Here is a 13,389-nt window from a genome sequence, read left to right as displayed (position 1 = left end):
CCTTCCATCGGTGTTTTGTTCCCAATTCTAAGAAGGGGCACAGTGTCCCCACTTTGGTCTTCATTCTTCTTGAGTTTCATGCGTTTAGCAAATTGTATCATATATCTTGGGTATCCTAAGTTTTGGGCTAATATCCACTTATCAGTGAGTACATATTGTGTGAGTTTCTTTGTGATTGTGTTACCTCACTCAGGATTTTCATTTCTGATTTTGTTAAGTAGGATACTGTCCCTGTACCCTCTAGTTAGACTGGCTAAGTGTTTATCTATCATATTGATTTTCTCAAAGAACCAGCTCCTAGTTTGGTTGATTCTTCATAAAGTTCTTTTTGTTTTCACTTGGTTGATTTCATCCCTAAGTTTGATTATTTCATGCTGTCTATTCCTCTTTGTTGAATTTGCTTCCTTTCCTTCTAGAGCTTTTAAGTGTGCTGTCAGGCTGCTAGTGTGTGCTCTCACTAGTTTCTCTTTGGAGACACTCAGATCTATGAGTTTTCCTCTTAAGCATGCTTTCATTGTGTTCCATAAATTTGGGTATGTTGTGGCTTCATTTTTATTAAACTCTAAAAAGTCTTTTTCTTTCTTTCTTCTTTCTTTCTTTCTTTCTTTCTTTCTTTCTTTCTTTCTTTCTTTCTTTCTTTCTTTCTTTCTTTCTTTCTTTCTTTCTTTCTTTCTTCCTTGACCAAGTTATCATTGAGTAGATTGTTGTTCAGCTTCCATGTGTATGTTGGTTTTCTATTATTTATGTTGTTATTGAAGATCAGCCTTTGTCCATGGTGATCTGATAGGATGCAAGGGTTACTTTCAATATTTTTGTATCTGTTGAGGGCTGTTTTATAACCAATTTATGGTCAATTTTGGAGAAGGTTCCATGAGGGGCTGAGAAAAAGGTATAACCTTTTGTTTTTGGATAACCTGTTCTGTAGATATCTGTTAGACTCATTTGTTTCATAATTTCTGTTAGTTTCAATGTGTCTCTGGATAGTTTGTTTCCAGGATCTGTCCATTGATGAGAGTGGGCATTGACATCTCACACTATTAATGTATGAGGTGCAATGTGTGCTTTGAGCTTAACTAAAGTTTCCTTAACAAATGTGGATGCGCTTGCATTTGGAAAAAAATATTTAGAATTGAGAGTTCATCTTGGAAAATTTTACCTTTACTGAGTATGAAGTTCCACACCTTGTGTTTTTTGATAACTTTAGGTTGAAAATCGATTTTATTCGATATTAGAATGACTACTCCAGGTTGTTTCTATATACCATTTGCTTGGAAAATTATTTTCCAGCCGTTTGCTCTGAAGTAGTGTCTGTCTTTGTCCCTGAAGTGTGTTTCCTGTATGCAGCAAAATGTTGCATCCTGTTTACATTGTCAGTCTGTTAGTCTATGTTTTTTTTTTAATTGAGGAATCATCTCAAATGATATTAAAAGATATTAAGGAAAAGTAATTGTTGCTTTCTGTTGTTTTTGTTGTTAGAGTTGGAATTCTGTTCTTGTGGCTGTCTTATTTTAGGTTTGTTGAAGGATTACTTTCTTGCTTTTTCTAGGGCATAATTTCCCTCCTTGTGTTGGAGTTTTCCCTTTATTATCCTTTGAAGGGCTGGATTCATGGAAAGATNTTGTGTGAATTTGATTTTGTCATGGAATACCTTGGTTTCTTTATCTATGGTAATTGAGACTTTTGCTGGGTATAATAGACTGATCTGGCATTTTTGTTTTCTTAGCTTCTGTATAACATCTGTTCAGGATCTTCTGGCTTTCATTGTCTCTGGTGAGAATTCTGGTGTAATTCTAATAGGTCTGCCTTTATATGTTACTTGATCTTTTTACCTTACTGCTTTTAATATTCTGTCTGTATTTACAGCATTTGTTCTGATTATTATCTGTCCAGAGGAATTTCTTTTCTGGTCTAGTATATTTGGAGTTCTGTAGACTTCTTGTATGTTCATGGACATCTCTTTCTTTAGGTTAGGGAAGTTTTCTTCTATAATTTTGTTGAAGATATTACCTGGCCCTTTAAGTTGAAAAATCTTCATTCTCATCTATACCTATTATCCTTAGGTTTGGTCTTCTCATTGTGTCCTGGATTTCCTGGATGTTTTGTGTTAGGATATTTTTTCATTTTGCATTTTCTTGATTGTTGTGTCCATGTTCTCTATGGAATATTCAGCACCTGAGATTCTCTCTTCCATCTTTTGTATTCTGTTGCTGATGCTGGCATCTATGGTTCCTGATTTCTTTCCTAGGATTTGTATCTCCAGAGTTGTCTCCCTTTGGGTTTTCTTTATTGTTTCTACTTCCATTTTTAGATCTTCGATGGTTTTGTTCAATTCCACCACCTCTTTGTTTTTGTTTTCCTGTAATTATTTAAGGGATTTTTGTGATTCCTCTTTTAAGACTTCTACCTGTTTAGCAGTGTTTTCCTATAATTCTTTAAGGACCTCTACCTGTTTAGCAGTGTTCTCCTATATTTCTTTAAGTGAGTTACTAATGCCCTTCTTAAAATTCTCTACCAGCATCATGAGATCTGATTTTAAATCTGAGTCTTTCTTTTAGTGTATATTGGGGTATCCAGCACTTGCTGTGGTGAGCGTACTTGGTTCTGATGATGCCCAGTGTTCTTGGTTTCTGTTAGTAAGATTCTTCAGTTTGCTTTTTGCTATCTGGTAATCTCTGGTGTTAGATGTTCTAGCTGTTTCTGGCTGGAGCTTTTTTCTCCTGTGATTCTTTAGCTTCTGTCAGCACTCCTGGGAGATCAACTCTCTACTGAGTCCCTGTGGTCAGAGCACTCTCTGTAGACAAGCTTTCCTCTTTCAGAGAAGGTGCACAGAAGTCTGAATCTCAGATTCACCTTCTGATTCCTGGGGTCAGAACCCTCCCTGGAGGCTGACTTTCCTCAGGTGGTGAAGTTGCCCAGGGTTCTAGGTCTCAGCTCTGCTTCCTGTCTGAGGATGTAGTCCTGAAGGGACCCTGTCCAAGAAGTGCTGTTGCTTCTGCTGCCCATATGCCCTCCTGAGTAGAATGGTCTCAGTGATCCCAAGATCCTGCGTGTGCTAGGGCCTGCTGAGTTTGAGCCCAAGATGGCATGGGGCTGAGGCCACCAGGTTGAATCCCAGCTGCTGGCTAGGCAGGTTTCCTTTGTTTCTGTTCCTGCAGTGATCCCAAGATCCTGGGTGTGCTAGGGCCGAACAAGTTTGTGCTCAAGATGGCTCAAGGCTGGTGCCAACCAGAAAGAACCCCAGCCACTGGTCGGGTAGGTTTCCTTTGTCCCTCTTCCTACTGGCACAAACCCTCCAGGTTTTTTGGAACAGATGTTGCGTTCCACTCACCAGTGTTCTCAAGATCCTAGGTGTGCTGGTGTGCCTGTGGTGTGGAGAGTCCTCTGGGGAACTTGGGACCCTCTGTGGAGTTCATGCCCAGGATGGCTGGGGGCTCCCACATTTCAATACTGTTAGTCACTGTCATTTTTATTTGAAATAAAATTACAATAAATGATACATTAAGCACTAGTAATAGTTGTATATGTAATGTATTCATTATTATTATTATATATTATTGTTCATTTTAAAATAATATGCATTTCTACATTGCAATATCTTTCTATACTAAATGCATTATAGCTTATAATCCTCACATTTAGTATTACATTATAAATAATTTGATTCCACAGTTATAAAGTTTATTATACTTTTAATTACTGTTTAGTTCATGGTGCTGATATATTATAATATTCTAAGCTATTTTTCAAAAGTGATTCCCATATATTACATCATGAATTCTACTTATTTAAGTAACATTATACAGAATTTTTACTCTTTTATTCTTATAATTGTCTTCTTTGCTGAAGAGATGTTTAGTGGGTAAAGTGTTAACCAAACAAGTGAGAGGATAAGGTGTGGATTCTCAGAACCTATGTTTAGCCAGGTGGGCATTGTGGTCCATCTGTATTCCCAGTGCCCAGAAGAACAGACAGGCAATCTTCAAAGCTATTTGGCTACACAGATCAGTTTAGAGACTCTGCCTCATTATATAAGGTAAAGATATCAAGAAGACATCAACCTCAAGCCTCCACACATATATGATTGCATTTTCATACACTCTCCATCCCATATTCAAACACATATACACACGTACTATTATACCACACACACACACACACTTCCCTTTCTGTCCTTTCTGTCATAATTGTATACAAGATTTTTATGTATTTATATGAAGTCTAGGAATCCTAAATAAGTGAAAGCTTGTTATATTTATTTTTCTGAAACAGGTTTAAATTGTGTAATATGATTATATTGACTTTCATACATTTTATTGAAGAATAATATTACACATATTTCATCTGTAGAAAATCATATTTAAATATACCCCAAAATATAAAATTTTCAAAATAGCAAACAATACCACACAAGACATTTTATTTTATAAAATGGGATTTTATATCATTTTATCCCTTTATCAACACTCTTTTAAATTTTATTAGGTATTTTCTTCATTTACATTTCCAATGCTATCCCAAAAGTCCCCCATGCCCTCCCCCCACTCCCACTTCTTNNCNNTNCCACTTCTTGGCCCTGGNGTTCCCCTGTACTGGGGCATATAAAGTTTGCAAGACCAATGGGCCTCTCTTTCCACTGATGGCTGACTAGGCCATCTTCTGATACATATGCAGCTAGAGACACGAGCTCTGGGGGTACTGGTTAGTTCATATTGTTGTTCCACCTATAGGGTTGCAGATCCCTTTAGCTCCTTGAGTACTTTCTCTAGCTCCTCTGTTGGGGGCCCTGTGTTCCATCCAATAGCTGACTGTGAGCATCCACTTCTGTGTTTGCTAGGCCCAAGAATAGCCTCATAAGAGACAGCTATATCAGGGTCGTTTCAGCAAAATCTTGCTAGGGTATGCAATGGTGTCAGCGTTTGGAGGCTGATTATGGATGGGATGGATTCCTGGGTATGGCAGTCTCTAGATGGTCCATCCTTTCATCTCAGCTCCAAACTGTGTCTCTGTAGCTCCTTCCATGGGTGTTTTGTTCCCACTTCTAAGAAGGGGCAAAGTGTCCACACTTTAGTCTTCGTTCTTCTTGAGTTTCATGTGTTTTACAAATTGTATCTTATATCTTGTGTATTCTAAGTTTCTGGGCTAATATCCACTTATCAGTGAGTACATATCATGTGAGTTCTTTTGTGATTGGGTTGCCTCATTCAAGATGATGCCCTCCAGATCCATCCATTTGCCTAGGAATTTCATAAATTCATTCTTTTTAATAGCTGAGTAGTACTCCCTTGTGTAAATGTATCACATTTTCTGTATCAATTCCTCTGTTGAGGGGCATCTGGGTTCTTTCCAGGTTCTGGCTATTATAAATAAGACTGCTATGAACCTAGTGGAGCATGTGTCCTTCTTACCGGTTGGAACGTCTTCTGGATATATGCCCTGGAGAGGTATTGCGGGATCCTCCTGCAGTACTATGTCCAATTTTCTGAGGAACTGCCAGACTGATTTCCAGAGGGGTTGTACAAGCTTGATTTTATATCATTTTTATCCCTTTATCAACACTCGTTTTCTCTTTTTTCTTTTTGAAAAATATGAAGTTACAGGTATAATATTTTATAAAATACCATTTAAGACACTAATGATTTATTTTATTTTCAAAGCAAAGTTCATGTCATAAGTAAACATAACACAAGATGTAGACTTGTGTAGAACTATGCCACTGAAATTCCTGTTTGTCTCTTTCTCCTAATTAGCTAAAGTAATATTTTATAAACTGATTTTCTTTGTATTCAGTAAAAACTAAATTTGACAGTTTTTGATTTACTACTCTTTCTTGGAGTGTATTTTGATAGACTTATTGATATTGATTGATATTGATATTCATAATTACTCGCAGGATTCTCCTAATGTACTACTGTCATTTCTTTGCATAATTGTCATTAATTCTGTTCAACTAATAGTTTTTGGAGAACATTCATGGGGAATTTTACTTTTATTTTTCTTATTTTAATTTTCTCTTTTAATTCATCTATCATTCCTGGATTTCCTTCAAGCCACATTAAATCTTACCTTTTTTCCTTTCTGTACTCTGTTCTTTGTTGAATGCCTCCTGACGATCATATACAAACTTGAGAGTAAGGTGGATTCCCTGGCATCACATCACTATGAGTTGTTCAGTCCCTGAGCACTACCTTCAGCATCCTGAACTCATTTTGTGCAGCCTTTTAAATCTAGGGGTTCAACATTGACAACTGACAATTTATCACTGCTGCATCTGAGTTTTCTTTGCCTTGAACAGATATTACTGGTAGCACATCTCTTATGGTCTGGTGGGATTCTGAAAATGCTTCGTATGTGCAGTGCATTCTTATAATGTGGCTTCTCTGTATTTTTGTCTTCCGGAGGAACACTTGTCTTCCAACATACACATCATACAGACAAGTCTTAGAGAGCTTCAGGTTCAGATCATAGATCTCCTGGCCCATTTCAGAGGTGCACAGCAAATCTGTTAGTGATTTATATGGGCTGCTAAGGGTACCTACATGAACACATTCTATTTACTCCAAGTTGTAGATAGGATTTTTCTTTTCCATTTTTAATGTTAATTTTTTGAGAATATCTTATTTTAAAGAGTACATTATTTAGGGAATCAATTATCAGTATGTGCCTCTTTTCATTCCACAATTGTATTTTACTTGTTTGTCTCTGTTTATAGGCATGAGCCCACATAGAAACCAGAGAAAAATTGTGAGGGAGTTGTTTTCTCTTACCATATGGGAGTTAAAACTAGGTAGATAGGCTTGATGGTAGTACCTTTATCTGCAGAGATATTTTACTGCCCCTTCATTCTATTTTCAGTTGACCCCTTGATATGTATAAATGACATGCAGATTACTCAAACTCTTTTTATTTTCTCTTTTTATCTTGGAACAAGTGTCTCTCTGTAAACGTCAGGCTGGTTCCTGGGTTCAAGAGGTCCTTCTGGTTATGTCTCCTGGATGTCTGCAAATTCAGAAATATACCACCATGACTGGCTTCTATTTTTTTCTTTTTTGAATGAATGAGATGTTTTGATTTTTTTCTAAAACATTAAGTTTGTATAAGAAATTATAATATTGAGGTAACTTAGCTTACTGCTTTTTGGGAGACTCCAATGCTTCCCCGTTAATACTGCAGTTTTTTAATTTAAAAATTGAATAAACATTTTATTTTATTATTTTTTATAAATGATTATTCTATTTTATTATTAGTTGTATTTATTTATCTATTTTATAAATATGAGTACACTGTAGATGCCCTCAGATACCAGAAGAGGGCATCAGATACCTTGATAGATGGTTGTGAGCCACCATGAGGTTGCTGGGAATTGAAATCAGGACCTCTGGAAGAGCAGTCACTGCTCTTAACCACCGAGCCATATTGTTTACTTATGTGCACATGCTCCCACGCGCATGCGTGTGCACACACACACACACACACACACATACAAATTAGTATAGAGATACAACCTGCTGAGTTCATTTCAGGTTGATGATATACATATATTTTTAAGTTGGCCTCACAACAATAAATAACCAAGTTGCATGTCATTCCTAGAAAGACTCACTCTCACTTCTTAGAAAATCATTGATTATCTATAGCTCTTCATGTAGGGGATAGACCCTCTGATATTCCAGCCATCACTATTGGTATCAAATGTTATAATACATCTCTTCTTTAGGCTACCATTTTTGTTGAGATTTCATGGGTCCAGGTTTCTTGACTAATATAGAGGAAACAATTTGGAGACTTCCTATTCTTCTTGTTCTAACAATCTCTGCCTTCTCTTCCTTAGTGTTTCCTGAACCTTATATATATTACCTGAAGTTTCTCTAAGAAGGCATAAGAAGCACACTTTTTTGCAGACTTAGTGATAAGGATGTACAATGCATTTGGTTTAGAGACATGGCAATAGTAAGTTCTTCTCTAGGCTCTATGGCCTTCCCAGCCAAGAGGAATGGCCTAGGTCCCAGCACCAGGCATTCATTTCTCCTATTTTGTAGTCCCTAAGTTCAAATATATGTTTGTGGCCTCCAAGATATAAGATAAGTGGCATTATCAAACTTTTGAAGTGATATTTTATGATGTACCACTTGTCAGTTATTGGCCTTGAATACTGGGAAAGTGGAGTTTGATTCTATTAATATCATTGAAGTCATCAGTCCATTGGGAGTTAATTGTTGTGAAGGGTCAACAGTGTAGATCCACTTTCATTCTTTTTTTTTTTTTTAAATAATTTATATATGATTTTTTTTATAATTCAAATTGTATCTCCTTCTGGGTTCATGCTCTGACTGTTCCACATCCTATAGCTACCCCCATCTCCAGGAGAATTTACCACCTCCCACCCCCAACCCCACAAGACCTCCCTACTCCCTGGAGCCTCTGGTCTCTTGAGGGTTAGGTAAATCTTCTCTGATTAAGTCCAGACCCAGCAGTCCCCTGCTGTATAAGTGTTGGGGAATCATATCAGCTGGTGTATGCTGTCTGGTTGGTGGCCCAGTATCTGAGAGATCTTGAGAGTTCCAGTTAGTTGAGACTACTGGTCCTACTACAGGGTGACCCTCCTCCTCAGCTTCTTCCAGCCTTTTCCTAATTCAACCACAGGGATCAGCAGCTTCTGTCCATTGGCTGGGTGCAACTATCTGCATCTGACTCTTTTAGCTGCTTATTGGGTCTTTCTGAAGGGGGAGGGGGTAAATCATGATAAGCCCCATTTTGTGAGTACTTGATAGATACTCAATACCTTCAGTAATATTGTCAGGCCGTGGGGCCTCCTCTTGAGCTGGATCTCAATTTGGGCCTGCTGCTGGACCTCCTTTTCATCAGACTCTTCTCTATTTCTGTCCCTGAAGTTATTTCAGACAGGAACAGTCATGGGTCAGAGTTTTTTACTGTGGGATGAGATCCCCATCCTTCACTTGATGCCCTGCCTTTATGCAAGAGGTGGGTTCTAAGAGTTCCCTTTCCCCACTGTAGAGCATTTCATCTAAGGTCACTCCCTTTGAGTCCTGAGTGTCTCCCACCTCTTAGGTCTCTGGTGCATTTTGGATGGTTCCTCTACCTCCTACATCCTGAGGTTGCCTGTTTTCATTATTTTTTCTGCCCCTCAGGGCTTCAGTCCTGTTCCTCCACCCAATACCTGATCATGTTCCCTTCTTCCTCTCCCTGTCCCCTTTTCTACCCATGCCCCTCCCTCCCTATCCCCTTCTGTGATTCCTTTCTTTAACTTCCCAAGTGGTATTGAGGCATCCTTGCTTGGACTCTTAGGTTTGTTAAACTTTTTGAGTACTGTAGATTGTATTCTGTACATTTTTGGCTAATATGCGCTTATTAGAGAGTACATACTATGCATGTCCTTTTGGGTCTGAGTTAGCTCACTCAGAATGGTATTTTTTAGTTCCACCTATTTGCCTGCAAAACTCAGGATGTCCTCCTTCTTTTTTTTTTTTATATCAGGAAATAATATTTTATTCATGATATAAATAGTTCCCTTATTTATTTTTAAATGACAAATTTTAATAAAATGATTTATGGTTGTATCAGCTTTATAGAGTTGTTTTAGTTAATGAGGTAAGATAATAATAAAATGGTGTTGAGTTAATTTGAATATAATTAAAATATAATATTTAAAATTACTTATGAAACATTGATTTGTAGTTTCTAACATTGTACTGTAAAACACAATGTGGACAATTGTTTTAGTGATATGATGAAATAAATGTTACATTTTAAAAGGCTTTGTGAATAATAATGAAACTTCTTTTGTAAAATATTAACCTGAAATGCCTTCTGATGATGCTCATTGCTTCTTTTTTTTTTTTTTTGATTTTTTTTTTTGTTTTCTTTTTGTTTTTGTTTTTGTTTTTGTTTTTTTGTCCTCCTTCTTAATAGCTGAGTAGTATCCCATTTTGTAAATGAACTACATTTTCTGTATCCATGTTTCTGTTGTGGGACATCTAGGTTGTTTCCAGCTTCTGGTTATCACAAATAAGTCTGCTATGAATATAGTAGAACATGTGCCACTGTGGCATAGTGGGGAATTTTTTGGGTATATGCTGGATCTTCAGGTAGATCTATTTCCATTTTTCTAAGGAATCTCCAGGTTGATTTTCAGGATGGTTGTACCAGTTTTCAATCCTACCAGCAATGGAGGATTGTTCCTCTTTCTCTACATCCTTGCCAACATGTACTGTCACCTGTGGTTTCTCCAGCACCAATTGTGAATGTTCTGTCTTTTCTCCAATGTGTGTTTTTGTTATCTTTGTGAAGTATCTGATAGCTGTAGTTACATACCCTCAATTTGTGTCTTCTATTTTGTTTCATTGGTCTATATGTTTATTTTTGTGTCAGTACCATGGTGTTTTTATTTGTGTAGTCCATAATTTATGGAATCTAATAATTTCTTTTATAATTTCCAGTATATAGAGTACAAGTTTTTAGTATATTCCCTTATAATATTCTGAATTTTTATTTGGGTCATAAAAGGAGAGTAGGGCTAGTCATGAAGGGGATGTGTAGTGCCCAGAGAGTATCCAAATTAAAGACACTTACAGGAAATTACCTGCAGGATTAAAGTGTCACAGAGAACAGCAGAAGCAGATTATGGAGACAGTTGAGATTTTTGAAAGCAGATGGTAGGTTTGCATGACACATTAAAGAGTTTTACTTCATTTGGAAGGAAATTGAGGAACAAGCATCATTAATATTGTTGTTAATAAGAACATTCTAGGGAGTGCTTGTGTTATAACATTGATGTTTGCAGAGGAGACATCAATTACCTTGATTGATATTTTTGAATGTCAGTGAGGCAAACAAACAAACAAACAAACCAAATACTTCGGCATGTTCTTAGTCCAAAGTGGATATATGTATTTCCTAAAGCTGCTGTAATGAAGTACTACAAGTTCTTTGGCTTAAAACATGGATTTATTCTGTGTGTGTTCTAGAGGCTCCTCATTTGATTTGGAATTTCTGGGAGTTGGACCTTCCTTGTTCTTTGAGTTGTGGTACTTCCAAGTATCTTGTTGTGTCACAGTTTGCCTCTCTTCTCTATCACTATCTTCAAGTCTTCAAGTACTCTTTTCCCTGTCTCTGTATTCAGAAGGTACAGCTGTCTTCTGGAAAAGGTATCATGTAAATTGATGAAAAAGCAGTTCTTCCCCTCAATGACCTAAATTGTACCTAATGATATCTGTAATGATCTTATTTCTAAACAAAGTCCAATTTTGACATAGTCGGAGTAAAGTCATTAACATAGCCTGGGGAAACAAATCAATGCCTGGCAGATGGCAAACTTAGATAATGGTCAATGGTTTGAGAAAATGGACAGATGAATCCAATTGTTTGCCAGAGCATCCAGTGATATAAGCAAGTTCATGTGTTCCTTACTGGGTCTTCTTCTTGTTGTTATTTCCTTGATTAATAAACAAAACAAAGAATTCATCATTGAACTCTATCATATAGAAGGTAGCTATGTCATCTGAAATGTAAATAAACTAAAATTGTTTACCTCAAGAGCTTTCAAAGTAATCAAGCAAAGACAAAAAGCAAAGAAAAATCACTTCTTCCAATCTTCATGTCAAGGTACTAAGAAGAAAGGAAAGTGTACAATGACAGGTAAATGTTCTAGATGGTTAGATTTTATTCTATCCTGTGTGTCTTAGAGAGGGGCATGACTTAATAATCATGTCAACCTTATATGATACTGCTTCAAGAGACAAAGTAGAATTGACATCTGATTAGAAGTGATAGTAGGCACTGAATCTGTGTTTCTAGTTCTATATGAGGTAAATATATAACTTGAAGTTGCTGTGGTGATCAAAGCAACTATTGCTAGACAACAGTTTTCCCAATATTCAAGCATAGGACTGAGGGTAAATTTATTATATCAGAAGTATAGAAACAACTAATAAAGAATGGGGATGGTTTACTAAGACTCCTGACATAGAGGTGTCTTTTGTGGGCTGTATTGATAGTACTTGGGACATACTGAAGCCTATGTTTAGAAAAGGTACAAGATAATATATTTATATTAGCTTGCTTAGTGCTGAGAAGAGCAAAGACCACTTTTCATATGAAGATAAATTAGAAAATTTAGACTAAATAGAAAAATTACTAGAATGAGAGTCGTTACTCTAAGTTACTCAAGGGGAAACAAATATGTATAGATGTAAAAACAGAAAAATGATTGAATTAGCAATTAAAAAAAAACACTGATGCACAAAAATTTAAGGGGATTATTATACCAATTATTGTCACACTTTTACAAGAAATTCATGTAGTAAAAATACATATCAGCTGCAGCCAGCATGACTCTTGTCCCGAAATCAAAATAAACCAAGAAAACTATCAATGTTTTCCATAAAATAATTACAAAACAAAATTTAAGCATATAAAGAGAACTACACATCATAATCGGGACCCTGATATAGCTGTCTCCTGAGAGGCTCTGCCAGTGCCTGACAAATCCAGAAGTGGATGCCCACAGCCATCCATTGGACTGAGCACAGGGTACCCAATGAAGGAGCTAGAGAAAGTACCCAAGGAGCTGAAGAGCTTTGCAGCCCCCTTGGAGGAACAACAATATGAACTAACCAGTAACCCCAGAGCTCCTAAGAACTAAACCAACAACCGAAGAGTACACATGGTGGGACCAACGGCTCCAGCTGCATAGGTAGCAGAGGATGGCCTAGTTTGCCATCAATGAGAGGAGAGGCCCCTGGTCCTGTGAAGGCTCTATGCCCCAGTGTAGGGGAATGCCAGGGGCAGGAAGCAGGAGTGGGTGGGTTGGTGAGCAGCAGGAGAGGGAATGGGATAGGGAGTGGGTGTCCTAGGAGGGGAAACCAGGAAAGTGATTAACATTTGAAATATAGACAAAGAAAATAACTAATAAAATATGGAAAAAAGGTAAAATGTTATTGTTGTGTTGTTGTTCTTGTTGAAGATGATAATGATTTGCAAAATTTTGAATGAGACTTGACCTACAATTTCAAAACTTCTATTATACTGTGTTTCCTGGTTAATAATACAAATACTCATTGTAATATGTTCCTAATTTTAACAATTTAGATACCTATAGTGACCTGAAAAATGAATAATTTTAAGTGTTCCAGAATTACAAGAAAATTTACCTCACACTAATAATAGCATATTCCTTAAACAGGTCTGCCACAATGAAAGCATTTTTAAGGGAAAACTCATAGCTCTGAGTGCCTCCAAAAAGAAACTAGAGAGAGCACACACTAGCAGCTTGATAACACACCTAAAAGCTCTAGAACAAAAGGAAGCAAATTCACCCAAGAGGAGTAGACCACAGGAAATAATCAAACTCAGAGGCAAAATCAACCAAGTGGA

Source organism: Mus caroli, chromosome X (genome assembly GCF_900094665.2).
Source record: "Mus caroli chromosome X, CAROLI_EIJ_v1.1, whole genome shotgun sequence".
Classification (NCBI taxonomy): domain Eukaryota; kingdom Metazoa; phylum Chordata; class Mammalia; order Rodentia; family Muridae; genus Mus; species Mus caroli.
The sequence above is the reverse complement of the archived record's forward strand: the minus strand, read 5'-3'. Positions refer to the sequence as shown.